Here is a 5,446-nt window from a genome sequence, read left to right as displayed (position 1 = left end):
AGGGATATTCTAACATAGTTTAAGAAATTAGTCCACTTCACAGAGCATTTTGGAGGCACCACCGAGTTAAAGATGAAGGAGGGGGCCGGGAGTAAGGCCCAGTGGTAGAGTGCTTGCCTAGCTTGCACGAAGCCCTGGGGATTCCTCAGTATCACATACACAGAAAAAGCCAGAAGTAGTGCTGTGGCTCAAGTGATAGAACACTAGCCTTGAGAAAGCCCAAGCACAGTGCTCAGATCCTGACTTCAAGCCCCAAGACTAGCAAAAAAAATGAAGGAGGATTTTTCTGTAATTAGTGTGTGCCCTTTTTCCCAGGGCCAAAAGTCATACCTCAGTTCTCTGAACTTACGAAGCTGTATGGGTCTTACTCATCCCATCTAGCCTTTAGTTCTGTGTTCTCATCTTCTGTCTTTGGTCTCATCAATAAGCCTAGACTTCTAGGCTGATTGGAAATGCACAATGATCCTGAAACATATCATATCTTCACCTCTCAGCTGAGGACAGAACATTGTGTATGCCAGTAGGTAGCATGGCAATTCCATAAATAAAAGTGTGAACTCGAGGAAATGTTAAGAGGGAGTGACTTCTTAAGAGGGAAGGAGTGTGGACTTTATTTAATTAGGTCAACCAGTACCATGTCAGGCAGGGAGGACAAAAATGTTTTGACAGTCTTAAGTGGCAATTCCATGAGGAAAGAGTAATCTAAGAAACAAGGTCTATGAGAACTCAAGTAGGAATCCATTGTTTCAGACAAATTGAGCTTTATTGTTTATTCCCACTCTAAACACTTAGAACAGAAGATTCTGTATATCTTGTTTTACTTTTGAACCCCCAGTTTCTGGTACAGAGTAGTTGCTAAGTAAACAATTACTGACTTAAATTGTTGAGATTAATGCTGAAATTGACTATGAAGTATGACTATGAAGTTTACCCGATACTGAGGACCTGATGGGAGGAATGCTCATGAAAAGACACAATTAGAGCTATACATTTTTACTTGCCTAAATGTTATGTGCCTAAATGTAATTCCAGAGCATATTCTTATAAAGTATGGATATCAACAGAATTTCTGAATAATGGTTTTTGTTTTATTTTTAGAAAACTAAATTCTTCCCACAGATTACTCTGCTGACTTTCTTGGTAAGTTTATTAACGACACGAGCATATCTTCGACAAGACTTTCACTGACTTCCTTTTGAACCACCTCAGCAAGGTGGCCCTGTTGCATTTGCCTCCTAACCTTCATCTTTCTGTTGAAATCTGGAAGTGGGTATCAGATGAATTTGGTTATAGGAAATGCAACCATGTAACTTGATTTTCCTTCGACAGTTCTGTTTCATGCTTGTGCATTCCTTGTAATTAGCATGTTCCTTCAACTCTCACAAGATTCCTGGGCTAGACTAAGAGAACTCCTTTCCCCTAGATATTAGGAGCAATAATTCAACACTTCATCAGAAGGTATTTATTTATTGTGATTATTTCTTCTTCCCTCCCTCCCTCCCTTCCTTCCTTCATTGCTTCCTTCCTTCCTTCTTTCCTCCCTCCCTCCTCCCCCCCTTCCTTCCTACCTCTCTCCCTTTCCTCCCTTCCTTGCTTTTTTCCTCTCTTCCTCCTTCCCTCCCTCCCTCTCTTTTCTCTTCTCTTTAGTTTTTTCTTTCTTTCCTTCTGTCTTTAGTTTTTGTTTTTTGTTTGTTTTTTGAGACAGGGACTCACTCTATAGCCCAGGCTACTCTGGAACTCTGTAGCCTAGGCTAGTCCTAAACTTGAAATCTTCCTGTCTTGGACTTTATTTCAAAGTGATAATATATATTTATATATATATATATTCTTTCTCACAGTTGGTTGTAGGAATAGCGCAGAAATTCTAAATGTTAAATGATTATAATTAGTCCTGTAATGGATCTTTTTCTTCAGTCTGCCTCTGTTTTTTCTTTGTCAGTGCATCAATAGTACCTACCTTATTGGATTCTTTAGTATTAAGTGAATCAATGAATATAAAATGCTAAGAGTAGTACAACAAATGCTCAATAGATAACAGCATTATGTGAAAGCATAATACTTACAAACAGAAGTGCCTATAGAAAAGTCACTGTTTGGAATCTTTGTATAGAGATTGTATTTTTTAATTTATTCAATCAGTGTTTATAGTGAATTAGATATGAGTGCTATCCTCAAGCAACTCAAGCTTACTAAGAGAGACAGATGCACAAAGGAAGATTGTGAACATAGTCTCGTTTCTGTTAAGAAACAATGACTTGTAAATTTGTGTGATTGGTTATAGGTCTGCTGATTACCCCTTTACAGGCCATGCATTGAAAATGTCAGACAAAGAGGGGTGTGCGTTGATTAGTGCTAATCAAGGAAGCCATGTGGCAAGTCTGAAATTTTAGAAATATCACTGTAACTGGGGCATAGGGTTTGTCAAAACTAGAGGTAAGGCTATGTTAATGATAATAATTTTGGAAAATATCAAGCTGCCAGGCTTATTTTCCAAGCCTCCTGTGGGTACTCACAAAACCTATGTTATCAACCTTGAGTGTCTCCACTGTTAATGTTATTCTCAGTTTCTGTAAATAAAAAAAAAATGGGGAGTAAATTAACTGTGACACTCTAAGGTGTATATGTGTGTGTGTGCACATTCATGCATGTGCACACACACACACACACACACACACACACACACACACATTAGGGGAGTAAGCACTGTGATCCTGTATGCTTGACAAGGCTCAAAGGCTGAGGCTTTATTTGGGATTTGGGATAGCAATTAAAAAGTGCTTTGAATTGGAGGCAGTGGACATGTCAGGGTCGGGCTCACTGGAAGTACTCTAGGACTTGCCCAAGGCAACACAGTTACTTTGTGGTTGTGATAGTACTTGAACCAAGCCTTATGATTCCCAATTCACTTTTCCATGAGAACTGGAGCTAGATCATATTGGTTTTGCTTTTTTTTTTTTTAACAAGTTGTTGGATTCTTCCAGTTACCCTAGGAACTAAGTAGATATGGGGTAAATTTTTAGTAATCAAAAGAGTAACACTATTTTTTTCTATTTTCCTTCTTCCTTACTTTTTCTTCCTCTTTTCCTTCCTTCTTCCTTTCTTCTTATTTCCTTCCTTTCTCTCTCTATATATTTTTTTCTCATCCCCTCCTTCCCTTCTTTCCTTTCTCCCTCTTTTCTATACTTTTCACATCATTCAGGTCTATGTGATTAAAGATCTCTCCAGGTGGAATCACAAATTTCATGTGTAAATCTTCTATGTTGTCTTCACTAAAAAAGGCTGCAGGCAGAGCATGCCAGTCTCTATCAATAAAATACCTTACTGGTGAAACCCATGCCTTGAGCTCAATGAGAGTTCTCTTGAAGCATAGCTAGAAATTTCAGTTTCTAGTTTTAGTCACTTGAAGATTTCCAGAGGAAAAAAACCTTTCTTTTGTAGAATTTTCTGACACTAGAAAAATGGTTTTGTGGAAGGTGGCTTCCAAAAGTTAATTTTTTAGTCATGATGGGATTCATCTATTTTTCATAGATTTCTAAGAGAGTCCTTATCTTAGCTTGCTGTGTGAATATATTCATCTTACTTTCAACAAATATTTACCAAGCACCAACTATGACAGCTACTTGCTAAACTAAAGAGAAACAATGACAAATATGAATAATCCTTGTCCTCGAGTACCTTGAAGACAGGTGGGGACCTGTAAACAACTGTGGAATATGCTGGCATAAATAAGCTGCTACACATGTTTGAAAAAGCTAATTTTGCTTGGTGAGGTTGAAGCCTTGAAGAAAGAATATGCTTTTCTAGGAAGAGAAGGTATTTCAGATGGAAAAACAGAGGGAATAAAGGAATAAGGTAGAAGGGCAAAAGGTTATAGTGGAATATCTTGTCTTGTCTGGAACTGTATACATGGAAAAGAATGTCCCAGAACATTTAGGAAACATAAATGTAATTGTGTCATAGAGAACTTTGAAAGTTTTACTGAATAATGGAATTTATATAGGAAGTAAGAATCTTAGAAGGATGGAAGGGGCTTTTCCTTATCCAAAAAAGGAGAGCTAATTTGCCTGAGGCAGTATTATAGGGACCTCCTTCTGAGTTCCCCAGTAAACTAAAATGGATTTAATTTTCGGGGGCACATACTGAATCTTTCATGTGCCATTGTTCTAGGTATGTTCGCTAACTTGTGGAAATGTGTAAAACTTCCTTAGGGATGTAGCTCCATTTGGCTGTCTATATTCATTCTACATCTTTTGTTGTTGTTGTTGTTGGGATAATGTATAGAGGGGTTACAGTTACATTCGTCAGGTAGTAGGTGCATTACTTCTCACACACTGGTACCCCTTCTCATGTTTTTGTCCCCATTTCCCTCCCCCATCCTCTCCCTATCATCTTGTTTTTCCCTTCCCTATGTCAAATAAACAAATGTATGTACAATATACCAGGTACAGTAACAACATGAAATTAAACATAAGGGCAATAAAAAGAGAAGAGAAATAACATAGTACATTAAGAAGATACTACATCTTGGAACCAGGAGTTTGGCCTAGTGGTAGAGTCCTTGCCTAGCATGCACGAAGACCTGGGTTCGATTCCTCGGTACCACATACATAGAATAAAAGCTGGAAATGGTCCTGTGGCTCAAGTAGTAGAGCTCTAGCCTTGAGAAAAGTCCAAGGACAGTGCTTAGGCCCTGATTTCAAGCCCCACGACTGGCAAAAAAAAAAAAGATACTACATCTTTATATGGAAGAAAAACATGTAATTTGGGCTACCCAGATCTTAGAATTATCACACATAGGTGGTACGGTGTTCTTTGATAACATAAATACATTTTTTCTAAGCATTAACATTCCACTGACAAGTAAAGATAATCAGAGTGTGCTGGCTCTGATATGTTATGGATAATGAAGTAAGCAAGGTAGGTTTCAAATAATAAGATCAGTACATCAGACAGCAGTGTTTCACACCTATACTAACTACTCAGGAGCTGAAGATCTGAGGATTGAAGTTTGGAGTTAACTCAAGCAGGCAAATCCTCAAAATGCCTATGTCCAACTAACTAGTAAAAATCTAGAACTAGAGACATAGCTCAAATCATAGAGCATTAGCCATGACTATAAAATCTAAACAAGAGTATGGAAAAGCTAAACAAGAGCATGTGGCCCTGCTACTAGCAATCAGAGACAGACATAGACAGACAGACAGACAGACAGACACATAAACAGACAGACAGAAACACACACACACAAAGAGACAGAAAGACAGAGGTATCATGAGGAATCAGTTGGAATAAAATTGAAATTATTTTTATAACTTTATTTAAAACTATCTGCAAAGCTTTAAGACACATAGAACATGTTTTGTAAAATACGGATAGAGCTTTTAAACACTGAGATTTTAGCTATTCGTCTTTCTCAATAAGAGACACGTAGTAACTGGTTGGGTGA

Source organism: Megascapheus bottae, chromosome 6, assembly GCF_031878675.1.
Source record: "Megascapheus bottae isolate mThoBot1 chromosome 6, mThoBot2.hap1, whole genome shotgun sequence".
Lineage (NCBI taxonomy): Eukaryota > Metazoa > Chordata > Mammalia > Rodentia > Geomyidae > Megascapheus > Megascapheus bottae.
Note: the sequence above shows the minus strand (reverse complement) of the source record.